Source organism: Nesoenas mayeri (genome assembly GCF_963082525.1).
Source record: "Nesoenas mayeri genome assembly, chromosome: 23".
NCBI lineage: Eukaryota > Metazoa > Chordata > Aves > Columbiformes > Columbidae > Nesoenas > Nesoenas mayeri.
Window position 1 is genome coordinate 3,990,031 of NC_137574.1, and position 27,219 is coordinate 4,017,249.

The following is a 27,219-nucleotide window of genomic DNA, read 5'->3' on the forward strand; positions in this document are numbered from 1 at the left end:
TTGGGATTTCTGTGTAGGAGCTGGTAGGATTTTGTGATATTAATTGTATTGATTGGGTATAATTGTTGGGCTTCGAACAGGAAAACATCTCGGTCCTTGTCTTTTCTCTGTCCTGTGTAAATCACGTCTGTAACATGGGCACAGCCGAAGTTTCTTGCCTTCCTAATGTCACAGGCTGCTTAAGCACTAAGGCCTGGTAATCCAGTTTGTTTTTGGAACAGTAAATACAATATGAAGACATGCGCAGCTTGTGCTTGATGCAAGCAGTGAGATCATGACAGTGGTCCTAAATCCTTTTATTTTAAGATTTAGTTAGTTGATAAACTTGACGTGTTTGCCCTTCATTTGGTGTTTCTAGCATGGGCTTTAACCCCAAACCAGCTTCCCATCGTACCTTCTCCCTCTCCAGTTTAAGTTTCCTTCTGCCTGGAGATGTGTTGGTACAGGACACACAGAGATGTCATCTACAGGATGATAAAGCCATAGGCAGAGGCTCCAGGGGACGTGACTTTTGGTTCTTGACGTGACCTCGGACAGCCTGAACAAGCTCTTTTCTCCTCAGGTACCCTTGCCTACAAGTGAGGAGCTGTTATTTCCTCCCTTATAATCCCCAGTGTTTTCTCTTGCTCTTTATATAAGGGACTTTGCTCTTTGCACTGATGCAGCGTCCAGTATGTATTTTCATAATCATTATTTACACTTTGATTAAGCATCCATATTATTCAGTAGATGGCATTCATAATATCAAAATGCCATTTTATACAGTATTTAAGATCGGATTTTCCTATTGGAAATCAATGAGAACACCTTCCTAAAAAATTGATGACCGGAACATCCCTTCTTATATAAGACATATCTATATTTATCAACGCTGATATAAGGTGTTATGGTGATCTATCCATGGCCTATACAGAATTCTGTGATGCTTTTCTCATAGGCGAGTGGTTACCTGTCAGGAGTGGGTGACTTTTAGTCTACAGTTTAGATTTAAAGCAGAAGCCTGGCGACAAAAGGCTCGATCTCCCGTGGATTCCTTTGTCATTAGACTTCAGCCCTTACCCAAGACACTCGGTTAACTAGAAAGGGTTGTTCCTTCTCAAGTCCTACATGACTCAAGGTGACTGAGCAATTCCCTGCTGGAGTGGGTCTGTTCAGAATAGAACTTGATCTGTTAGCCAGAGCTGGGTCAGGGAGAGAACCTGGATTCTATTCCTAGTCCTGCGATGATTTACCCTGCTGGAAACTGCACCTCTGCACCACACTTTATCCCGGCCGAATTTAGAGACAGAACTAGTATGTCAAACGATTGATGCCATTGAATACAAAGGTCTGTACGCGGATCTCTTTGTTCCATAATAAAACTGTATACGTTGCGTATGATACCCAACATTTGCACTTTAAAATTGCAGAGGGATTAGGGCTCTGTTTGATGGGTTTAAAAAATTTGTGTTTATCTTGAAGTTTTTACACATAGATATATCTCCTGCATCTAATTTAGCCTGGGGTGTAATCAGTAAAAAATTACAGGGTAACCTCATCACCTATAAGCATTCTAGTGGGAAAATCTGCAGCACTAGCAGGAATTCAGATTAGAGATGTTAAAAAATATATCCTTTCATCAGTGCTTTCTTCCTCATTAAATACGGAGTTTGCTCATAAGTATTCACCAAATAAAAAGGCAGAAATAGGTAAAAGTTAATGCTATACAATTAAGTTCCCTTGAATTTTCCCAGAAGGTTCACCTTAGCTTAATTTAATATCCCCTCAGCTCTCCCAAGCCATCTGTTTGGCTGAGATGCGAACCAGACGTGTGCAGTTGGATGTATTTATCATGCAAGCCTTGGAGGTGACAGAAGCTCCTAGAAGCAGGTTTGCTCACTGACCCCGCAGGGCAATTGTGTCTTCCAGAGCCCTTCACGCAGCAAAAATCTGTTATTAACTGTCCTGGAAGACACTTTAAATAACCCAGCGAGGCCGGTACAGCCTGTGGTAAGTGATGAGCGTGAGAACAGCCCTGGAGCTGCGCTCCAATTTTTGGCCTCGGTGTTCTTACAAGTCGTATTTCTACGCAACGCGTCTTTAAGACGCTTTGTACCAAGATGTTATTTGTTGGGTTGTTCCGCCTGGCTGGAACACCCCGGAGCTCACCTCGCAATGGTTTTTTACCTTGTAGTTTTCCAGCGTTTTGATCACGGAATGCAAAGATGCGCTTTTCAAAAGCTTCATTTCCCAGGTCAAATACTCTTTCCGATTGTAAGCTGTACCCATGGATGGGATTTGTTTTCCTTTGGCATCTATAAAATTAACTTGAATTACTCCAGATTTGACATATTAATTATATAAAATGGAGATATCTCCACCTTTTCCTCTTAGGGGACAGCTATGCTACGATGTGCCAAGCACATACCTTCACAAAAGCTTTAGAACTTCCCATTTTAAAGGGAAACCTGCTCTTGGCCCATATGTTGACTGAAGGTTCTGGGTGGGCAGGAGTGCCTGTTGTCTGGCTGTTGAACATGGAAAACACCAGGACAAATAAATTGGAAAAGGTCATAGGTGAAGAATTGAGCAGGTAATGGGGACAACATCTCTATCAGACCAAGGATTTTCTCTATAAGTACCGTGCTGTGTAGTGGTACCCGCTCTTAGTTGCATCCTCACAATCCAGGCTGTGTTCTGCATATCTAGGAGTTATTTGGGCATCTAACTGGGAATTAACCCCCCTGGAACTCTTAATATGTGAAGGCAAAGAACAAGGGTGTTTTAAATAAAGGAGCTGGAAAATCCGTTCTTTCAGCTGCTGTGCTGCAGATTTGTTAAAAGTGAAGGCAATCTTTGAATTCTGGAGTGGTGAAAAGTTGTGCCCAAGTCCTACTTTTTTCATTGATTACACTCTAATTCTTGTTTTAAAGAACTCGATTGTTCTTCAAAGCCCATCTGTAAGGAGTTGTATCCTAACTGGATAACAACAAGTAATTTTGAAGTGCAAAAGTAGAAAGAATCATAATCCATCGCCAGAGCTTTTGCAGCTCTAGTACACGCACATCTTGGGGCTGAAAGTGTTTTATATTGCTATTTTTGAATCTTTGACTTACTTGAAAAGAACTTGATGCTTGTGTGATTTTATGTAAATTGGGCTCCGTCTGTCACTGCCTATTGTACCTAAAGGGTTTTAGACTTTTCACAGAATCCCAGAGTGTCAGGGGTTGAAGGGCCCTGGAAAGCTCATCCAGTGCAATCCCCCCATGGAGCAGGAACACCCAGGTGAGGTTACACAGGAAGGTGTCCAGGCGGGTTGGAATGTCTGCACAGAAGGAGACTCCACAACCCCCCTGGGCAGCCTGGGCCAGGCTCTGCCACCCTCACCCCCAACAAGTTTCTTCTCAAATTTAAGTGGAACCTCCTGTGTTCCAGTTTGCACCCATTGCCCCTTGTCCTGTCACTGGTTGTCACCCAGAAGAGCCTGGCTCCATCCTCCTGACACTGCCCCTTTCCATATTGATCCCCAGGAATGAGTCCCCCCTCAGTGTCCTCTTGTCCAGCTCCAGAGCCCCAGCTCCCTCAGCCTTTCCTCACACGGGAGATGCTCCACTCCCTGCAGCATCTTGGTGGCTGCGCTGGACTCTCTGCAGCAGTTCCCTGTCCTGCTGGAACTGAGGGGCCACAACTGGACACAAGATTCCAGGTGTGGTCTCCCCAGGGCAGAGCAGAGGGGCAGGAGAACCTCTCTGACCTACTGACTGTCTTCTAAAGGAGAGGACCCGATGAAAGTATTTTCAAGTTATAAAACTACCCCCAAATCATGCAGCGAACAGAGAGACTAGGCAAAGGAACAAAGCTGGATATGGGAAAGCTTTGTAAACCCCATATTTTTCCCTTTTCCTGTTTTTTAAGGGGTTAGGCAACTGTAATAGCGCATGATAGAAAGTGTTTTTCTAGTCTAGAAAGGCACATTTTTAGAGGGTGTTTCGGGTGATAATGACAGCCCTTAAATCTGTGGGTACAAGTCTAAATGTTCTGGTAAAGTCCATGTGATGGTTACAACTGGTGCCCTCTGGACTGTGCTCAGTTATGAGCTCCAGAGATTTAAAATCCTGGCAGAGGAGCCATTTTCCTACTTCATTGTGGTTTTCAAATGGTTATTAATAAAACATAGTCCTGTCTAGGTCTTGATGCAGAGACACCTTAGTCTTAGTACGTGCCCTTCCCATTTATTATTTATACAGGCATTTAACAGCTCTGACATATTTTAACAGAAATTCTAGGCGGTTGTTTGAAAACCAGAATTAGCAACAAATAATATTTGATACTTCAGAAGATTTCAAAAGGGTTCTTTTCTGCATATGTAATCTAATGCAAATTATACCTGGGCCTTGTGGGTCACGTTAGGAATGATGTTGCATGTGTTGTCTTTTCCTTCAACAGTTTTACCTCTTGCTTTTCATTTCCAAGTTAGAAGTGCCATTTAAATCAGAGGGTATTTTATATATGTGCGCGTGTCTATGCGTGGCTGCTAATCTAATTTATGTATGCAGCGGGGCTTGAGTAAGAGGTGAAGAGATTAATTGTGCCGCCTTATTAGCATCTTGGAAAAGCTGATTGCCTTTCCTTGCCCGTTCTGGTTTCCTGATGGATTGAGCGCTCCTGTGAATGTTGAGGATTCTGCTTCCTTCCACGGAGGATTAGCCAGGCTGCTCCTACCGGAGCAAGGGCAGAGGGCTTTAATAACAGCTTTCCTGAGAGATTTCCCTGAGCAAAGATGTGGACAGACCAGAAGGGCCAACTGGAGAAGGTGACACCTCATTTAAAACCAATGAGCAAGGCTAACAGCTTCAAGAAGTCATGGAGATCTTGACTTGTGTCTCTGGTACTCTTGAAAACAATGACAAATCTCATGTTTTGTCCCTGTAATAAGTAAAAATAAACAGAGTAAGACCCCAAGTTCCATGAGTAAAGAGAGGAAGCTCTATCAAGCACTTAAAGAAAAATGCATTGATCCTGCACTATTGAAGTGAAGAGAATTTTACGGTTGACTTTGAGGGAAGCAAAAAACAAGTCTTTGAACTAGATTACTTCTAATTTTCATAGCACTGTGAAAAATATCTCCAGCTCATAGGAAAACAAGTTACTATTATCTCCACTCACAGGGAATGAAGCTTGGAGAGCATGCACCTTTCTGAAAGTCAAACACAACATCGGTGATGGAGTTGGGAACCAGACCTGAATTCCTCAAACTTCAGACCTGTGAAAGGACCCGCACATTGGAGAGGCAAGGCGACTTTTTATTGCGTTTTCCAAATATAAGAGTTCATACGATGAATCTGAACCTCCTTTTCCAGCTGCTTTCTGATGGTGTAGGTTAAAAACTTGGAAGTAGGTTACAAAGGACTTGAGTGCTGAAGAACAAATATTCCTCTGGTGACTTGCTTGGTGGCCTAGTTCTTGGGCAGCAAAGTCAGAGGAGACAGAACATTTCAAATCACACTAAACAAATGCTGCAGGCACTTTTAGGAGGGGCCCGGGGAGATACGCAAAGAGATCTGATAAGCTATGATGAGTTTTTGGGAACTGCTGGTTCTGAACGGTTTAACGGGTCCCCCGGACAACAGGAGCTGAGGGCAGGAGGGTCTGGACACTCGGGGCAGGTTTGAATCAGGTCTTGGCACAAAGCAAACGCTTCCCTGAGAGCAGCAAATCGCACTTGGAACATCCTCAAGTGCCTTTTCTCCGTGACCTGAAACATCGTGGTATTGCTGATGACCCTGGGGTGGTCTGGGTCTTTAAGTACGTGATGTGTTTTGATGACTGTTTGATTAGAAATTGCATTGAGTTCTCAATTGAATGAAAAGAAGGAAAAAACCCGCAGCTGTTAAATGCCATCTCTGGTCACTAGAAGCAGATTTCATGTGGGATTTGCTTAAGGTGTAAATGCTGACTGTCCTTGAAATGCCCTTTCTTGGGTTGCTCAGCTCTATCAGGTTACTCACAACCACAGAAGCCTACTTTGTATAGGGAGGAAGAATGCATTATCTTATATTTAAAGGTTTTATGGGACATGAAATAATTTTGCTGGCTAAAAACTAAACTTTGTAGTGTTTCTATTTTTAATTAAATATTAATTGCAGAAGATGGCTCTGGAAATGACTGCTCAGATCATTTAATCCATATAGATGACCTTTACATTGAATTTATTCTCTCATGCTTACACTGCCCTTCAACCCCATCTGGGGACTGACCTCATCTGGCAGGCTGTTCCACTCTTAATTAGAAAGATGCCTCGTTTATGCTCCTCTTTAATGTGTATTAATGTTCCTTTGCTGAGGACACTGTAGGATGGAGAGCTGGTGATTACGGTGCTATAAAGTTTCTCTGTCAGTTCTTTATGTACAAACAGCCTGGTTATTCTTACACAGCTTTTCAGAGGGGAATGTACTTCAAAGGGACAAGAAGAGGGGGAACAGTTTCTCCTGAAGTTGAAAAGCAAACCCACCTTATGTGCTCTTGTACTGGAACAGAAACATTCTTTGAAACATCTTTATTTTTCTCTCCCAACCATCTTAATTCATTTCTTTTGATGCTGATAAGCAGCTTTGTGCAGCGTGAAATTTTTCTACCATGATTCTGAGTTGCCTGCGATTTCAGGTATAAAAATGAACCATCGGCCAGTAAGGAAATGTGTGTTCATGCCTTAAAAGGATTAGATTCATTTGCAAAATGCCGCTTTCTACTAAGAGATGTGATGCTGCCTCTTCTGTTAATGCAGAATGTCGCAAGCACTGCTTTGGTTCAAGACTGTAATGTTAATTAGAATGGGAAGTTAAGGGGGGGAAAGGCAAGTGTAAACCAATCTATTCTAGTTGCTTGCCTGTAGGACACCTGAGAGTAGAGGCTCGCAACAAAGGGGAGGTTTTAGCCTTGCGCTTAAAATTACTTGAGTTGCTTTGGCACACCTCCCTTCTGGTCCTCCAGTGACATACGCTGAAGTATGTGGCCTTTGGTGAGAACAAAAAAACCCAAATTGTTAATTCAAAGGACCAAGAGACTCAGTGCCAGGGAGCTTGGAACAGCTTGGTTGTGGTGATGCTCTCCTGGGCAGCGCTCTGGTTGCTTGAGTTGATGGAGGAGCTGGGTCAGGGGATCCCAACAGTTCCGTGGCCGTTCCACCACCTGTGATAGTTCAGAGAAGGGAACGGAGCTGGTGAGGGGCTGGAGCACAAGTGTGATGGAGCGGCTGAGGGACCTGGGAGGTTCAGCTGGAGAACAGGAGCTGAGGGGAGACCTTCTGATCTCTGAACTGCCTGAAAGGAGCTTGGAGCCAGGGGGGTCGGGCTCTGCTCCCCAGGAACAAGCGCCAGGAGCAGAGGAAACGGCCTCAAGTTGCGCCAGGGGAGGTTGAGGTTGGATGTGGGGAACAATTTCTTCCCCAAAGGGCTGTGGGGCATTGGAACAGGCTGCCCAGGGCAGTGCTGGAGTCACCATCCCTGGAGGGTTGGACAGACCCAGAGATGAGGTTCCCAGGGACATGGGGACATAGGAACGGTTTGACCTGATGATCCTGAGGGTCTTTTCCAACCGAAATTATTCTATCTTCTCTAGTGAGCAGCCGTTGCACCTTTGGCTACGTGATGCCAGCTATGGCTGCTGTCATTGCAGAGAGCAGAGGAGGGCACGCAGAGCAAGAGGAGGACTTTAAAGTTATTCTTAGAAAGTCTGTTTTTCCCCTTTGAGGTGACAGTAACCACCTTCTGTGCTGTTCAGGATCACTTCGTTGCAGCTGAGTCCTATCAGTATGTTGCTTCAGTTTGGGGATTTGACACATGGATCAAGTCTCCTAAGCCTGCTCCCGAGGATTTGGAGATTTTTGTAAAGCTCAGATGCACAAAGCGGCGCCTGAGCTGTGGCTGCTGGATGGATCAATGGAACTGCATTTAACTTCTCAAGCAAAATCTGCCATGTTCCTTCTCTTGCAGCCTCTCTTGGAATTTCTATTCAATATTTAATAATACTGTTGTTGCTCTGGCTGTTGTTTTCAAACAACAGTCTCCTTAAAGCAGGCAAAAACCCCGAAGCAAAAAAAGGCGACGAGCTATTTAAGTGTATTTCCTAGGCCTCTATCTCTGCCCTCCAGTTATAGCAGGTCTATTATAATTCAAATCTAAACATAAACCAGCCAAAATTCTTCATCTGGAAAGTTAGACATTTCTATGCTAATAAGCCGAACAGAAGGGCTGTGGAAGCTGCTGATTCAAAGTGACCCAGTAATTCCCCCATCTCCTAGATTTACAGCCCCATTCAGTCTTGTTCCAGAATAGCTGGCGCTCAAGTGGTATGGGAGTTTGCTCCCCCGAGTTGCTGATTTGGCTTTAAACCAAAAACCAGAGGAATGCCACGACACGTGCGATTTAGCGAATCCCCAGAACTCTATGGCATCCAGTGTGCTGCATGAGAAACCTGGAAACGGTAATTTTCGGCTGCCTGTTCTTTGTTGGGGAATCAATAACACTGGCTAATAGCAGAAAACCTGCATTTTACAGCAGATACCGTAAATCACGCCTGGTACTTGACCCCCTTATCCCCAGCTCTTTTATTCCACTCCTCATGGAAATACTTGGCTAAGCTCTGGACCCCACCAGCAGGACAGGGACATGCAAGAAACTGCTCCTTTTCTCTATATATACAGCTTTTCACACACGGACCCTTTTATGATTTGCCTTTCCTGTGTAAAAAAAACATAATGAGCAGGTACAGAGTACTTTTAGACCCCTAAAGACCTAAAAATCCACCTTACTTGAAAGAGTAAGTACATGTCAGTCAGCTTCCCTGGGAAACAACTCACAAGGTCTTTCACTTTAGTGCCTTTTGCCAGAAGTATTTGTCGGGTGCCAGTCACCAGCTGATATCTGTTCATCAGCCTGTCCCAAGGGACTGTCAGTCTCGCTTCTGCTGCCCTGGGATCAGAAACAGGGTCTTGAGACCTGCGGTGTGTAAGTGACGTGTAGTGTGGGAGCAGCTGCTGGGCTGTGCCCTTTGTACCCGCCGGGTAATTGCAAATCTTCACTTTCCTACGTGCAGGTCTTACCCAGCTTACAAATTATATCGATGGCTCTATGAATGGAGAAGAAAAGTAAATTTGATTATTTCTCAGCCATGCATTGCTGTCTATAATTGCATAGATTTAGACTTTAATTAGTTAGATTACTTCCTCAGTTCAGAGTCGGACAAGACAATAACCTTCACATAAAATGCTAAATGTCCCCATCTTATCAAACACGAACCGCAGCTGTGAGTCATCGTATTCCAAGCTCTTGAAAGGTATTTGGAATTAGATCCTGGATCTAAACATCGCAGTTAGGACACATTTAAGTTATATGTTTGTGTTCTGGTTTTGTTCTGTTGTGGCCTCAGTGTATTTATGCACAAGCTGGTTTTGTAGAGCAGGAAACAAGGTACCAGGGGTATATGTAAACTGCTTTTTGAAACACCCTGTACTTGACTACAGTGCCTATGTGTGATTTGCACCCTTACTCAAGCTTTTCTACACCTGTAACAATCTGCACAGGCGTTTGAATTTTGAACCACAGGTGCTTCATAAACAGACGCTAAAGACCAACGAGTGCGCTGTACAAATCGAATTTTAAAATTAAATTTCCAGTGCCTAGAGAAAAAGATTGCAGGAAGCTCAAAAAAAGAGCTGAGTCTGATGCTGGATGAGAATATACTAGCAAGACACACTTCAATAATCTTCGTGTAGAAGCAGTACCTGGAAAAAATGCTCAGAGGCTGTTTTAACCTCTGCCTGTGAGCCTGATGTTCTGATCGCGTGCATGTCAACCGCTCAAGTACTCGTGCTGCTCAGTTTTGCTTCATAGCTGAATAATATTCCTTGTGCAAAGTAGTGCTGAGCTGCTTGACTGAGTACCTCCAGCCATCTAAATCTTGGGGTAATTATTTTAATAAATATGAATTGTGGGACTCCTGCCTAGATGTGTAATAGAAATCTAATCTATAATACGGATGGAAAGCAGTGCAGCTGCACTGTGTTAATTAAGTATACACCAAACATATGGCAATACACCTCCAGACCAACAGGCACAGAACTCTCTTGGATGCAATTAGCTCCTGTGCATGCATAAGGAATCAGCCATGAACTCAACAAATGCATAAGTCATAACCTCTGACTGATGAAATTACTAGTGCAAAACTACTTCACTTACGCTGCAGAAATGTTTATCTGGTCATTGGAATGCTGGTGAGCTTTGCGTGGTTAAAAAAAGATCTTATTTTCTTCTGTTTCTGATCTTCTTTACTGTGCAATTTGCACGTTAGAGCTTTGCCTCTGAGGAACCAGAGGAGTGGCTTAGAGAAATACAGCCTTGGAGGGCATGATATTCCATTGCCCTGCAACAGGTTTAACATACACCAGAAAAATATTGCGTAAAATATTACTTTATGATACGGTCTCACATTCTTGATGTGAATTTGCATAAGGTTCACAAGAACCAAGTTTTGACCTAATCAGTGCTGGATCTCTTTAGCTTGGAGAAGAGGAGACTGAGGGGTGACCTCATTCATGTTTACGGATATCTAAAGGGTGAGTGTCAGGAGGATGGAGCCAGGCTCTTCTCAGTGACAACCAGTGATAGGACAAGGGGCAATGGGTTCAAACTGGAACACAAGAGGTTCCACTTGAATTTGAGAAGAAACTTGTTGGGGGTGAGGGTGGCAGAGCCTGGCCCAGGCTGCCCAGGGGGGTTGTGGAGTCTCCTTCTGTGCAGACATTCCAACCCGCCTGGACACCTTCCTGTGTAACCTCATCTGGGTGTTCCTGCTCCATGGGGGGATTGCGCTGGGTGAGCTTTCCAGGTCCCTTCAACCCCTGACGTTCTGGGATTCTGTGAAATATAGCCAAATAATAACAGCTACCGAGGCACGTAATACTCCATCATTCAGTGTTATTTGGGAAAGCAGCCTTGGATGCTCTGGTATGATGGACAGCGCGAAATGACTTGTCCTGAAAAGCTGCCTCTGCTGATGTGACAAATCACCCTGACTCCAATGTCACCTGCATTTCACTTATAACAAAGCTATAAACGCTGCCCCAAAGAGTTTACAGTCCCAGTACAAGGCAAAAGGCAACAGGTGAATACAATAGAAGAAGCGAAGAACAAGACTAGGACGGTTTTGATTAAAATGTAGCTTAAGGGTAGGCTGAGCCAGTTTCCCACAAATGGCTCTTTTCACAATTGCCAGCAAAACTCTGCAATCGGCAGCAAGGGCAGTGCTCTCTTCTCTGGCTGATAACTATGCTAAACGTTCGAAGTATTGGATTAATATGGTCTTTGCCTCATATAACTTACTTTGGAGAGTAGGGGGATGGAACATCACTTCTCTTTGGCTTGTAAATTGGAGGTTTTTGTTATTTTTCAAGTCAGACATATTGCACAAATTTAGGACAATATTGGTACTTTCCAGGCAAAACAACCTCGCATGTCTCTTCATTGATTTGGAAAAAGCCACCTCCGCCATGGATTTCCCAATGAAATGTTGATGTCCCTTGAAATCACTCTTGCTTTGCCCCTGCGATGCAGCCCTTGTTTCCAACAGCAGAACCAGCTGCAGAACCTGACTCTCCAAAAACTGAGACTTTGAGAAGAGTGAAATTTGTCTGAATTCAGTCAGGAGATTGGATGAGATTCAGGTCAACTACTTAAGGTACAAACAGGTTCAGCTCTGCCCTGTTCTTCTTCCACTAAAGATAGATATCACCTCTTAGAGCAGCCACTTAACACTGGCTTTTCTGATTCCCAGCCTGATGCAGCAGCCTATAATTACTTCTCACACCTTGGCTATGTTTAACTCCCCTCTGTCTCATCTGTTAATCTGCTAACGAGCCACAAATGTGTTTTAAAGTCGGATCCAAATGGGAGGCCAAGACCTAATGGTTCACCTTCCGAGGGGGCTGTTCAGAGGGCACAAATCTGAAATAACTTTCAAATATCTTTAATTCATGTGTTTCTTTTATGGTCTGGTCAAAAGTGAGTGTATATCTTAATATTAATGAGGAAAGTTGTAAATGGACTAAGAGCCGATTGCATAAAGTAATCTTTAATTTCCTTGTGCTGCTAGTGGAATGATTTAGTACAATGAAAGGTACTAATTTTATAGCCTGGAAGCACCTTCCTTGTGGCTGTCTAGAGAGTCCCCTCAGCTACAGTTTACTGAAGCCACCTACTGATGTAGGTGCTATCAGACCAAGAAAGTATTTTGTTATATGGCATGTTAAAATACTCTGGACCCTTTTGCTGCAGGAGTTGAGGATTCACAAACTTAAAAATGTGCATTTATTAAAAAAACCCCCAACTATAAACATTTGTTGTGGGTCAGTATTGGAGCCCAGCCAGATGTTTAGGTGGACTTCTGTAGAGTGGGTGTTGCCTGAGTCTAGTAGAATTGAACACCTCCTGCTTATTTATCTCATACATAACATCACAAATTTTGACTTCATAGGTCAGAACTTCTTTGTCTGGGCAGAAATGAAGGACAATGCTCTTCTTCAGGTTATTCAGGATAACCTCTGCCTGTCGTGTTCATTCTCACAAACTCACACCAATGAGTGATGCTCATCCCAATAGTTCCTTTGGATCCGTGTGCGAGCCTGATTTTTATTCATTTGTTCGTTTATTTATCTATCCATCGTTCCCCCACATTGTTTGCGGAAGAATGGAGATTAAAACTTCTGCAATAAGAGCTGGAGCTGAAATTGGGTTCTAAGCTTCCCATGCCGTGGGGTGATTGGAGCTGTCAGAGCCTGTTCCCAGAGAACGTTCTCCTGGTTGGCGGCTCCCTGTCCTGGGCGGGCTGGACCCAGTCCCGCTTTCCCATAGATTAAAGGAAGATTCTCCTTTCATTTTCATATTCTGCACCTCTCATTTGCTGAAGTAAATAAATTGAAGCTCTTTGTGCCATTTGTCCTAAGTATCTTTTCCAAAGAGCTGCCACTGATAATCAACCCGTTTTATTTTCCATTGCTAATCCTCCCTCCTTTCTTCAGTGGTCTGTTCATTTACTAATCCCGTCTGTCACGTACATAGATGTTAAGAGATGGAAATGTAATCTCAATGTGGTTTCCATTCTCTGTCTAATGCATTTATATAGATTCACAGGATATAAGCTTTTTGCTGGGGGTTCTTAGTGGAGCAGGATGCCTAAATGACCATCGTTACCTGGCCTCACAAAGTGGTGCAGACATGTATGGATTTGGCGTGGCTTTATTCAAACGCAGGCCAGATTTTTTTATAGTTAGAAATTGCACTCTTATCCTTCCTGATAATTTCATGAGACAGAAGTGGTCTGTTAAGAGGTTTGGAGCCTTTCCCAACCAACAGCTTCTTTAAATAGGATACAGGCAGAGTCAGAATTCTCTCTGGAGATGGAGGCAGAGCAGGGCCTGGTGCTGTCACGTATCCATCACCTGGCAGTGTTATATACTGGATTTGGGATTCTAATTCCCACTGAAAAACCCATAGGCTTGCAGCTCTCACATCATTGAGTAGCTGCTTGAGATTGTGGGCTGGATCCTTGGAGAAGGAAGGACAGATTGCCGCCCTCCAGCTCTGCTCTCTGGGATGCTCCGACTAGTTTCACAGTCCAGATCCCAAGGTGGAACAAGGGTGTTCTTGCTGCTCATTCAGGGCACAAACTTTTCTTATGTAGTTGGAATTTCACCTCAGCAGAGCTTTATTTAACTTGGGTGCCCCGCACAGCCCTGGCCAGGGTGTATCCTGCCTCCCAGGGGTTGATATCCAGGGGAAGATGCAGGTTTTCCTAAAAGCTTAACCAACTGTGCAGTTAGCAAGGGCAGTTCATCCCTGTGCTGAGGTCCTTCAGCTCCTTGTATAGCGTTTTCTTTTTTTAGCTTGCTTTACTCATTCTTGAAGAGCTGCAAATGGGCTACTCATATGCTAATATCTCTGCTTTTGGATTGCATCTTTAGCTTTTCCCTCTGTGAATAATCTGCCTTCTCCCTTAGGTTGTTCTTCTGCGTGCTCTGGGGATATTCAGCTCAGTGCCATGGCCATGGGTGTCATCCTGTTAAACAGCTGCCCCACCAGTTCAGACCAGTTTCAGACAGTTTCTTCTCTAGTTTTCAGATTACAGAAGCTGCGTGCTTATTAGAAGGGGGGTGGTCAGTAGGTCAGAGAGGTTCTCCTGCCCCTCTGCTCTGCCCTGGGGAGACCACACCTGGAATCTTGTGTCCAGTTGTGGCCCCTCAGTTCCAGCAGGACAGGGAACTGCTGGAGAGAGTCCAGCGCAGCCACCAAGATGCTGCAGGGAGTGGAGCATCTCCCGTGTGAGGAAAGGCTGAGGGAGCTGGGGCTCTGGAGCTGGACAAGAGGACACTGAGGGGGGACTCATTCCTGGGGATCAATATGGAAAGGGGGAGTGTCAGGAGGATGGAGCCAGGCTCTTCTCGGTGACAACCAGTGACAGGACAAGGGGCAATGGGTTCAAACTGGAACACAGGAGGTTCCACTTAAATGTGAGAAGAAACTTGTTTGGGGTGAGGGTGGCAGAGCCTGGCCCAGGCTGCCCAGGGGGGTTGTGGAGTCTCCTTCTCTGCAGACATTCCAACCCGCCTGGACACCTTCCTGTGTAACCTCATCTGGGTGTTCCTGCTCCATGGGGGGATTGCACTGCATGAGCTTTCCAGGGCCCTTCAACCTCTGACATTCTGGGATTCACAAACCCTTGCATGGCTCCGATTTTTGTTTCTCGGGATGCCATCAACTCATATACTGGAAAACTTTGGTCTCTGGCTGTAGGTGCCGCTTCCCAAGCGTTGACTCCTGGCAGCAGGACCCAAAAGCTGGAAAGATGCAGCATTTTCTGAGCAGCTGTTGTGCAGCCTGGAGAAGCTGGCGTGGAGCAGAGGCTTGGAGAGGTGGGGGGGATTGACAAGTTTAACGTCACAAGCGTGTTTCCAAATGAATCTGTTGTGATAGGTATTAGTCATAAGTACAAACTGCAGAGAGATTTGCATTTTATTCTCTTTATCCTACTTCAATCCTGAGCAGCCCCTTCTGCCCACCCCAGTTTGGCATATTTAAGGGGATTTGCTGCATTTTTAGTAATTAAAGATCCCGGAGAACAGTGAGCTTGTTCGAATTGAATGATATGTGTGCACACTCAGCCTGGACGTGCAGAAATCTTAGTGCCCAAACCCGTGTGGACGTACCCCACACTTAGCGTGTGTGTACGAATCGTACTGGATGAATCCCTGCAGAATTCCCACTTCTGCCTTTGTGTTTTATTTATTTCTCCACTCTAGATTCTTCTGGGGGTTCTCTGCCCCAGCCAAGCACCCCCTGCAGCCCCAGGGCAGGTTGGGGAGAGCACATTCGGGTTCATTTGTCTGTCATCCTGCAGAGCAGCTTATACATCTCCAACACAGCATGAGACTTAAATACTAATCGTCCGGATTTGTCTGGTATCTGTCATATGTGAGTCTCATTGCATTTTATGACCTTTAATTAATTAAGCTTCATAAAATCCTAATAATGCAGGAATTATTAATCCTGTTTTAAATTAACTGGCCGAAGAGAAGGTGAAATGTCTTACCAGTCTGCGATACCTGATTTGAACCCTGACGTCCTGCTCGCTCCAGCCTTGCTGGAGCCCAGCAGGAAAATTGGCTTCATAGAGGACTTTATACGGGTCTTTAGATATACAGTTCCTGTGCTGTATTCCCTCTGTTGCAAATGGATGCAACTCTGTTCACCCTCATCCAATTGTATGTGTTTTATGCTAGAACTGAACCGCAGCTCTTTTCAACCAGCCATTCGCAGGCAAAGCAGGAGTGAGAATTCCCTCTCCTCCTGGTGCCTGCGCCAAAAACCTTCAGGACTCCTTAATTCCTTTTGCACAAATGCAGAGGACAGTCCTATTTTATCAGTCTTAACCTGGGATTTCTCGCTGTTAACTGACTTGTAGTTTTCTTTGCAAGGGAAGCTAGCAAGTGGTTATTTAAAGTTCCGCTGCACCTCCCTTGCCAGGTGAACCACATCTCTGTCCTTCCCGGGAAGGAAGAGATTCTATGAGAATATGTGTTCTGGCTGCATCTCACTGAATCCGTAGCCAGGCAGGAGTGTGGGATTGCTGGTGAATGTTGTAAACACTGTATTTTATGTGTGCATGTGTTCATAATATTCTAATCTTCATGATCGTTGCAATTTGATTTTGCCGTGAAGGGCGCACACAGGCAGCGGTACCTGTGATCGCAGGGGTGGCTGTAGACAAATTGTTTCTCAGCCAGAGAGTTGATCTGCAGATTGCATATAAAACTAATCTCACACAACATTCTCCTTTTAATTAAAAAAACCCCAGACTTCTAAGTGAAAGTCTGCGCTTATCGCATCGTTCCATGAAGAGTGTTATATGTGAGGAAAATAAATGTATTTTGCTCAGTGACAAAGGAAAGCTGAGAGCTGAGTATAACATTATTCTAAAGGAACAGTTTCACAAGTACTGGAGTACAGAAGTACTGTCTTACTGAAACAGCCCATTCTAATATCATTTTTGCCAATGAGTGCACTGACCGAGACACAATGTGTGTTGTGATCTCGCTTTGATGTGCCACGGTGCCCTCAAGAGCTTCTTGCAAGAGGCAGCCCTGATGGTGATGGGAAAGTGAGACCGGTACCCACGTTTATTGGGTTTTATTCAGTTTATTTATTATTGCGTGACCATGGGCAGGATGGATCTGGTCACCCTTCCTGCCCAGAAGATGCCGTGTCAACCCTGGCAGGGGCTGTAATGTTTTCACAGAATCCCAGAACTGGACTGGGCCACAACTGGACACTGTCCTTCACTGTCTTTGAATTCTTAATGTGATTCAGGCCCTTGCCTTGCTCAGGCTTTGTAGTAACTTGTATTATTGGCTTCTCTAGTGTTTGCTGATAACTCTTGTTATGTTCCCTTCCCTGGGAGGACATGAAGAGCTGTTGAGTGTCTGAGATGTAGCCCTCTCTTGGTGGTTATGAGTTGATGCTGAAAGGCTAAAAACCCACAGAGACAACAGCAGTATGATATCACGTGTCCTCTATGCAAAGCTTCGGTTTCATGCTTATTATAATCCACATGAGTCTATGGAATTAATCATAATGCCAGCGCTCCCATCCAGCTGCCTCAAAGCTCTTTTCAGACATTAAGTCACATTAGTCTCGTAGTCCCTGTCTGAGGTGAGAAAATGCTGGCTGTTACCAGCGTCATATGGCTGAGAAAGCTGCTGGTTGGAGGGGAATTTATAAAACCGCAGCGTTGTCCTTCACAAGGGCTGGGAGCTCAGTCTCTGTTCCGTCTGCACCAGCCCAGCAAAGAGCGAGTTGCCTGATCTGGGGGTCACCAGCCAACTTTGGGGCTGCAGGGGCTGCTGAAACCTCATCTGCTTCCAGCTCGCTTTCTCCCTTGCCTGGCAAGCGCTGCAGATTGCCAACGTGATGGCGAAAGAAATGGCAATCTGCATCTTGCCACCTTTTGCAGGGATGTGCTAAGAGATGTGAGACCCTCTCTTGGGTTTTCTGGACGATGAGGACAGACACTGTGCTCTGTCAGACCGAAACACAGGATGGGAAACAAAGCTCGTTGGGTTGTGGACCATTGCTGAGTCCTTCTTGGCCTCCCGATGTGCCACGGAGTCACCGGTGTCTGGCAATACTCTCAGTTCTGAGAAAAACACCGTCATGGTTATGCCCTAAGTGCAGTTTTTCTTGCCTTTTCTGGACCGAACAGTGTTTATGTGCTCAGGGTGACTCTCCAGCTCTCAATATCCACAGCATGTGCTGACAGATATTTCTGCGGGGTCACGTCACCTTGAGAAATACGCTTTGCTATGCGGAGCTGCTCGCCCAGCATCGTTTTCCTTGCGAACTGGGCCCTGGACATTAATCTCGTGGCACTGCCGAGATCTGGATCTGCTGGATGCTGTTGATAAGATTAAAGGGATATTACGAGTAACAAGTTCTATTTAGCTCTTCGATGCTATTTCTGTGCCAAAACATTTGAAGTGGTGCAAAACGGGTCATAAAAGGCTCCAGAAACCAAATATTTAGCCATTATTTTGGAGGCTGAGATGAGTTAATGATATGGAGTTGGTGTAAGTTGGAGCTCATCGCGTGTCTGAAGGGACAATGTGATGCGACACCTGTAGAAGGATGAGGCTGATAACATGACTATTATTTTCTGTCTTAAGTCTTCAGCGGAGGTTTGGAAAACGTTTGCAATATGGAAAGCCAGTGCTGCTCACGTTTGATTTCTTTGTTTCCGTATCACACCTTGTGCCACGGCAGAGACGTTCTCAATCCGCGCCGCCTCCGGCATAACCGGTACTCAAGAGTTGAGGGAAAATTAAACATTTCATTATTTATTTCCCCATACTCTTGAGTCATGAGGTTTGATTGCATTTACATCAGCATGTTAATAATTCATCAAATTATCTAGACTCTTAAAACCACATACGCAGGGCATTATCAGTAAAAATATTCTTCATCTGTACTTGTTTTTGGCCATCGGTCTGTTGTAAACGTTTTCACTTCTCTTGCTGCTTTGGGTACACGCATGAGACTTTTCATTGTCTCTCGTGTATTACAGTGTAGGTTACTAGAGCTGGGAATGTTTTCCATGACATTTTAAAATGAAGCTTATAGATATGTAAGCATTCAGATATTCATATACCCACAAATATACATAGATTTATGTTACTTAGGCTATCTTTAAACACCCACAAATTTAGATTTGCTTCAAAAAAGCTGCACAGAGTGGAAATGGGAGGCTCCGAGTTAAATTATGTCAATGATTTTTTGATCACAGTGAATGTATGGACTCAAAAATAGGAATTTTATAATTAGAAAGCATGTTTTGAAATGTTTGGAGCAACTGCTAGATCATACTGATAACCTTGGCTTTGATGTGAAAAAGGAAGATTAACATCCTGATCACAAGGAATAATTGTTCCAATATTTCACGTTGCGCTGAAGCTCTTTGCTGAAACCCTGTTTGACACTGCTGGATATTCAGCTATTTTATCATACGCTGACTTGCATAGGAAATACAGAATTCTGTCAGGAGTGAAAAGTAACAGTGGCTTTCATTTAAAATAGACAAATAAATGAAAGCAGACATTACTCAAGCTACCTGGGCTTTGCTCTGATGGGGTTTTCATGGCACATTTGAGGTAGGGAGCAGAAAGACCTGTCAGCGGGTTATTAACCAGCGCATCAGAAAAACATCATTACTCCCCTATACACTCTATAACCTTCATCGTGATTAACACTTATCTAGTACTTGATAAAAACTGTCCCAAATTCTACAGTAAAAGGAGAAAACTGTGTTAAAGTTAAGGGAGTTGCTGACAAAGTGGGTCATTAATAAAGTTCCGAGGCCTTTGTACAGAGGTGGTTGGGGATAAATCGTCAGCCAGAAGTTTGCAATTTCCTGGGTTTTGTCATATTAATGCAGATTCTTAACCTCAGTGATTTTGTTTGTGAGACGTTCAGTTGGGTTTAATTGCCTGCTTTTCTTTTATAAACCTGATCTGATAATGGAAGCTTCAGAGGCAGATTCATTTTGTTGCAATAGATTTTTCCCTATCTTAGGCCATTGTATTATGAATCCAAAAGGGGGGTGATTCAAGCGAAGGCACAGTGAGCGTGTTGGGAACTGAAATATTCTGTTCTGCTCAGATGATGGGTAAGTTCCTGAGCAGAAAAAGCCTGTCAGCATCCCTTATGCACCCTCCAAGTCCATCTCCAATCAGTACAATTAACACAGCTAACGAAGAACCAACCAGCACCCCTGTCAGGCAGGTACCATTTCCAGCTATCGCCCCGAATTTCCCGCTGTGCATTTACATACATGTTGGCTTCCTATAAAATGCATAACTGGAGCATTATTATCATATGAACCACAGATGCTCCTGAGCATCAGCACTCCAGAAATCAGCATCATTTGAAAGGTGGAACGGAGAAACCACATTGAGTGTCCAGAGCAAGGACACTCAGCTATTTTGATGCAATTACTGTCCCCAGATGCACAGAGCCCAGATCTTTGGTTTGGCAATGCCTGCAAAAAAATGTATCAAAGTTTGTCTCTCTTAATAGAAAAATAGCTTTTCTTATTTTTTTAAATCTCAGTATACGTGCTTCCACATCAATGCCTAAGTACCCATTAATTTAACACCTGTTTTCTTTGAAACATTATTTTACTCTTCTCCTAACGTTTTAATGTCCCCCAGGTAGTGATTCTCATTTCTGAAGAGCTATGGGAGATAGTCTGATGCTTCAAACTGTGCCTTGGATGCTTGAGTTTCTGCTTGCTGTCCTTCCCAGCCCCAGCTCTCCCTGCCTTCTTGTGACCATTGCTGCATGAGTTTTAACGGCATCTAAACATTTTGCATAATGTATTACTGCTCTTGGTATGGCTGTAATTCTAATTATCTCAAGACTGTTTTCTGCCAAGTGGGTGTATTAACAAGTTGCCGAGTCCTCCAGCAGGAAATGGCTCCTCTAATACCTGGAGCGTGTCTCAAAAATTGTTCTGACATGGAATGTCTTTCAATTACAACTATAAATCTTGATTATAACAGTGCCTTTTCTTAATTACATAATGATAACCCAAGTGCTCTCAGTAAGAGTGGCAGTAGGTCCCTACACTCCAGTATTTTAGAAGAAAGGCGAAAAGGCTGCACCCTTAACACGCTGTCCTAACCGCAACAACACGCGGGGCTTTATTTAACACGTGCTCTTCTACACAGAACCTGCCACACCAAACATTCAACGGAACACAACTACAGAATCCCAGAATGTCAGGGGTTGAAGGGCCCTGGAAAGCTCATCCAGTGCAATCCCCCCATGGAGCAGGAACACCCAGATGAGGTTACACAGGAAGGTGTCCAGGCGGGTTGGAATGTCTGCACAGAAGGAGACTCCACAACCCCCTGGGCAGCCTGGGCCAGGCTCTGACACCCTCACCCCAAACAAGTTTCTTCTCATCTTTAAGTGGAACCTCCTGTGTTCCAGTTTGAACCCATTGCCCCTTGTCCTGTCACTGGTTGTCACCCAGAAGAGCCTGGCTCCATCCTCCTGACACTCCCCCTTTAGATATCTGTAAACATGAATGAGGTCACCCCTCAGTGTCCTCTTGTCCAGCTCCAGAGCCCCAGCTCCCTCAGCCTTTCCTCACACGGGAGATGCTCCACTCCCTGCAGCATCTTGGTGGCTGCGCTGGACTCTCTGCAGCAGTTCCCTGTCCTGCTGGAACTGAGGGGCCACAGCTGGACACAAGATTCCAGGTGTGGTCTCCCCAGGGCAGAGCAGAGGGGCAGGAGAACCTCTCTGACCTACTGACCACCCCCTTCTAACCCACCCCAGGTCCCATTGGCTTCCTGTCCACAAGGGCCCAGTGCTGGCTCATGGTCACCCTGCTGTCCCCAGGACCCCCAGGTCCCTTTCCCCTATGCTGCTCTCTAATAGGTCATTCCCCAACTTACACTGGAACCTGGGGTTGTTCCTGCCCAGATTCAAGACTCTACACTTGCCCTTGTTCTATTTCATTACATTTTTCCCCGCCCAACTCTCCAGCCTGTCCAGATCTCACTGGATGGTACCCCGTGCAATTAGTCTGTGTGGAGGTCTGAAAGCTCCGAACACCCTCAGTGTGCTGAAAGTTACTGGCAGTGGAGCGCTGGGTCCAGACTTACCTTGAGCTCTAAGTCCAACTGTTGGGCTAAAGCTGCAGGTTTTCCTGTCCCAGTGCTCCAGCCCCTGCCCAGTATACCTGGAAAGCTGGGAAATGGCCTCATACTGGGCTCTGTGCTTCCCTGGCCGAGTGAAACCACCTGGAGCGAGACCAGGAATTTTCTTTGCCCTCTGCAGGGCAGATGTGCCCCATGGGGCAGAAGGACCCATAAGAACGTCGTGGGTTTGTGTCAAGGAAGGGGATGAGAAATGCCGTGAATCCGCGTGTGTTCTTTGCGTGGTGCACTAGGAAGCCCAAAATAATAGTCTCCCAGTGAACGCCGCTTGCCTTCTCTCTCTCAAAGGAGAGGAATAGCAAACTCCCTGCTTCTTTCATTCTGACAACTGGCGATTTTCTGTTCAGCTCTTTCTCAAGACGTTATAAATCCCACCTTCTGCTTTTTCAAATAAAATCCCATTTTTACCTCTAAGGAAAGCCATTTGAAACGCACTTAGCAACCGTCAGAGTCTATTTTTAGCTTCTATCGGGGTGTAATGTACAAAATGTAATAATCTCGTGCTCGAAGCTTTTTTCCCTTCTCCCAGGGATGTGAAATTGCTGCAGTTGAATGGGAGTGAGAGAAACTGTGTATCTCAGCTTTGCCCAGAACTCATTCACTCTGTGTCCACATATCTCAAGCTGTCCATGTTCACCTTTAGCAGTGTGGTTCTTTATGGGCAAACCCAGCCGCTGTCGATGTGCTGAACAAGGTAAACCGAGCATACATTTTTAGATTCCCTTTGACCGCAGAGCTTATTGTCAAGGATGTTTGTAGGACAGGGAACCAAAGAGAGTCTAGAAAGAGAATGAATAAACACCTCCATGACTTTAGGAAAGGTGGAGGAATGGAGGGGCTGTTTGGTGAATGGAGAGTGACTTCAGCCTCTCCTCGGACAGTGGATCTGGAAAACTGGGCTGTTGATTTTAACCTTGGTCCTAAGAGATACGTTCAATTTTCTACGAATGTGCTGCGCTCCCTCAGCTCCTGTGAACACGGCACTTGGAGGAGATGTCAGGTCTGCAGAAACTTTGGGGTATAGGGGGAAAGATGTGTCTTCCTTTAATCTATCAGTGCTCTCTGAGCAAAGCAGGAAGGACGATCTTCTGGCTGTAGAACTGGGTTGGGACACTCGTGTTCCCAAATTGCTGCTGCAGTATACTATGAGAGACCTTGGCTAAGTCATTAGAGTCATTAACCTTTGTGTGATTTAGTTCATTGCTTTCAGCTTGTATTTCTGTCCTTTTCTCCAACTCTTAGGCTGTAATAAAGACAAAGTTTGCCAGAAGGCTGGGGACAGGTGGCTCAGAGGCTTTGTTGGATCGTATCTAGCCTTCCTCTTCGGTAGTTGGTGTTGTCCATGTAAAATGAGTCTTTCAAGACTGGGTTGGGACGATTTGATGCTGTTGTTTGGTGAGTCTGAAGGGCCTCACCCAGCTTGATGCTGCTTGTATGTGATGACCACCTAAGTCATGAGACAGGAAGAAGTTGACCACAGCTTTGGTCCACACCTACTGACACGTATGGAACCATCTGTATTTACCCAGCAAAGCCAGTTCAGACTGTGAACACCCAGGGCTACAAACAAGACAGAAACCATAGGAAGAGGGGAAGGCTGCTAAGGTCAAACAGTCATTTCCCGGGAGCCGTGGGACAGTGGTTCTGCTCTCTCTATTTCCTACTACTTTGCTCATTCGGGTTTTGAATAGCAGAAATGATGGGGCTCCCATTGCTCCCTTTGGGAAATCAAGTGACCTCCTGTGCCGGATCAGAAATAGACTTTAAATAATTCATTGAATAAAGTCTAGGATTTTCGTAAATGTCTGTCTGATCCTCCTTGCTCTCTATTATTCCTGCCTTCCCTCTCCGCCCGTAGAGCACACAGTCCCGTCCCTCCCGCCATCACATCTGCGTCGCCTCCTTTCACTCACAGATCATCCTGTTTCTTTGAGCATTAGTTGCGTTTTTCCTTTTTCGCTTGAACGAGGGAATTATTTTACCTAATAATAAGGCTTTGATTTCCCCATTTGAACGTGCTTTGCTCCGATCTGAAAGAGGCCGCAGATATTAACTTCCTCGGCGTGGAGCTCGCCGTACCTCACAAGTCAGCGTGTTAAAGCAAATTGCATGGTACTGTAAACATTGAGAATCAAGCTCCGTTCCCATTTGTATCTGTGCAATCACGCTGAGTAAAATTCAGCCTGTAGAGCTTAAAGACATGCACTTTTAATCCTATGCATTTTGTAAGACTAATAACCTGCTTGGAGGCTTGAGGGCACCCAGACTGATTGGGCAGGATAATGTGGGGTAGCAAAGCATGAGGCAGAATTCGGAAACATCATTCTGGATGGGAGAAAAATATTCCGTGATTCTAAGCACTCTTGCAATCACATCCTCATTACCGAAAGGGAGGGATTTGTTTGCGCTGTTTAGCTGCAGGCTGGAATGGAACACCAGCTATGTTTCCTCGCAAAGATACATCCCTGTTCTATTTGATGGTCTGAAATTGAACCAGAAGGAATGCTATTTAATCAGTGAGGAAAGAAAGAAGGAATAACCAGGCATCCAATAAATTCATGGTTGTCACTATGTGACATGTGAGGTCCCTTGGGGAGATGCAGAACTAGAACTCTTGCAGAACTAGACCTCTTTATTTTTTCCCCCCTAACTGGTACAAACTTGAAGTGATTTATTTCCATCATAATTCTACTGACTGTCTCACTTATGGTGAAGTCAGACCAGATTTATACCAGGCTAAGCAGGAAGAAAATGTATCTTCCTTTAAGCATCCACAAAACCTTGTGTGAACTCCAGTTTTCTCCACTGGATAAGTCAGTCACTCTGGGATGCTGTGATTTCCAAGTCATTAGTTAACCTGCAAGCTATTTTACCTTTTCTCTGTATTGTAGAGATTAAAACCAAAGAGGCACATGCATTGATGAATAGCAAAGTCCTGGTGGTTATACCTGCCAGAACATTTCTTGTTCTGTGGCTGCAATAGACTTGATTTTTTCGCTCGTTTTGGTAATACAACCTTACTAGTTTGTGTGGATTATAGCATTCCTGGTGGGTGTGTGTGTATAGGGGAAAAAGAAGCTGGAGCCAAACCCTTTAAGTAACAAAACAAAACCAGGAACACAGAAGTAGAATTGCATTGTAGCTCAGTTAAACCTCACTGAAATTTCTATTGTGCGAGCATTTCAATGTTGTAGTTACTGTGGCACATCTCATTTTACTTTATTCCCTGGTGGATGTTTCCCTGAGAATTTGCTACAGATGCTAAACAATAAAGCCTGTTGCAAATTGCTTTCCAACTGCTACGTAATTACAGCAGATTTTATGCTAAATGTAACGAATGTACTGCTATTTTTTAATAAAGGGAACATCTCTTCTTGTCTGATGTTTTAATACGGTCTCATTTGTCTTACTTTCCAGCTGAAGGATAACTTCCAGTTGTTCCCATCCAGACGGAGCTGCCGGCACCCCTGCCTTCCCATGTTCTTCTCCAGAATCTGCATGTTACAATGATCAGCTGGAAGTTCAGACCCTTTGTGTATCTGGTAAGTAACTTTAAATATTGAATATCACTACACTGAGGCCACAGAGCGTGTTTGTATCTGTACTTGTTACCGAATCGGACAGAATATTTGGTTTTATCAGGCTTCAAGGATTAACTCCCCATTCTGTCACATTTGTCAGTGTTTAGTAACACAACCAGGGACGTTATAATCTCTCATATACCAGGCAGAGTAAATATGAAGCTCTTTATCCCTTCTTAGAGGAGGTTTCTCTTGTTGCCTTTGTACACAAATGAGTGTGTTGAACAGGGGGGGGTTCAGCCTGGAGAACAGGAGCCGAGGGGAGACCTTCTGATCTCTGAACTGCCTGAAAGGAGCTTGGAGCATGGAGGGTGTTGGGCTCTTCTCCCAAGTAGCAAGTGATGGGGCAAGAGGAAATGGCCACGAGTTGTGCCAGGGAAGGTTCAGTTTGGATATTAGGAAAAAATTCTCCCTGGAAAGGGCTGTGGGGCATTGGAACAGGCTGCCCAGGGCAGTGCTGGAGTCACCATCCCTGGAGGGGTTTAAAAGGCGTTTAGACGAGGTTCTCAGGGACATGGTTTAGTGCTAGAGTTGGGTTATGATTGGACGTGATGATCCTGAGGGTGTCTTCCAACCAAAATGGTTCTGTGATTCTATTCTATGATTCTAAGAGGTTCCCCCTCCTGTGTAGTGTGGTGCAGGCGCTGCAGCCGTTGAGAGCAGGATTGGTGCAATTTGGGGAGATGCAGGAGCCGGGGATGGCTCAGGGGTGCATGAAGGAACTGGAATGTGTTTGAAACTGAGTGGGGAGTTGGGTCATGGCAAAAAGAAACTGCTGGGATGTCAGTGCATGTAGGCTTGGGCTTGCTGGATTGATGTGAGCAAGGGAAGAGCAACGTCAGCAAGCTCCAGGACTCACTGTTGGGCATAACTCCTTCTCCAGTGTTTGCTAATCACAATCTCCTTCCATTAGCAATGCTTTGTAATACTCTTGTAGCGAGCACCTATGTTTTGTCACAGCAGAGGTGACAAAATGTTACGGAGCGTGGCACAAGGCCAGGGGAGGGATGCTGCTGCTGGTTCTTGTTAGGTACATGGGTTTATAGCCTCAGTTTCCTCATGGCACCCTCAGAATAAATATTCTCCCTCATTTTCATCCCTGCTGTTGGCAGTTATGGAGAACACAGCCCCCCCGCGCTGGGGAGAGGATGTGGAGTATTAATAGGTTGATGTACTAATCGCTTAGAGGGCAGCGGAACATGATAGCTCGAGAAACTCTATTATCGAGCCAGGGGAAGCAGCGTCGCTGCTCTGCTCGGGGTTATTTAGTAAAGCCAGGGCTACGTGCTCAACGCTGGGCTCTTGGGAAACACCTCCGTGTCTGCTGGGCTGGAGGAAGATGTGAGACCCTGGAGTCTCCATCCTGCACCCACCTGCAGCCGTGGGCGCTTCCGCCCCCTGCTTGGCCTTTGCGTTGCAAATGCCAAGGGTTTGGGGCTGTAATCATCCACGCTTGCAAATTTGCACCTGGGATCTATTGTAAGCGTGCAGCTGAAAGGGATCTTTAAAACGTGTCAGTCATTAGAATCTAAAAATTGATCTGAGCCCACACAGGGAGCAAGTGCATAAGAGTGAATCAGAGTAACACGTTAGTTAAATGTACCATCTGAGAGAGTGAAGTTACCGCATTTCAGACCATTACAACCCCTGAACTACTGGAAAAAACAGGTTGCAAAATCAATCTCAAGATCCAGGAATCTGCATTTCTAAACTGCACGGGTATTAAGAAAACGTAATTTAAAGAGAAGGTGCAAGTGTGAAATAAAATATTTAACATTCCTGTTAAGTAGGGACATGGTAATGGAGAGGCCGTTGAGGTGATTGTATAAAATG

General features: G+C 44.9%; 2 protein-coding genes across 3 annotated transcripts in view; one reads left to right on the forward strand and one right to left on the reverse strand.

Moving 5' to 3' along the window:
• DDX20 (DEAD-box helicase 20) overlaps positions 1 to 5,185 on the forward strand; it is a gene marked incomplete at its 5' end in the record, with an annotated part of 59,926 nt that extends 54,741 nt beyond the window's left edge. Inside the window, one exon of the transcript XR_013923200.1 lies at positions 5,148 to 5,185. The remainder of the gene's footprint in view (positions 1 to 5,147) is intronic.
• Positions 1 to 27,219, reverse strand: part of KCND3 (potassium voltage-gated channel subfamily D member 3) — a gene marked incomplete at both ends in the record, with an annotated part of 105,213 nt that overhangs the window by 39,689 nt on the left and 38,305 nt on the right. The gene's annotated exons all lie outside the window — the stretch shown is intronic.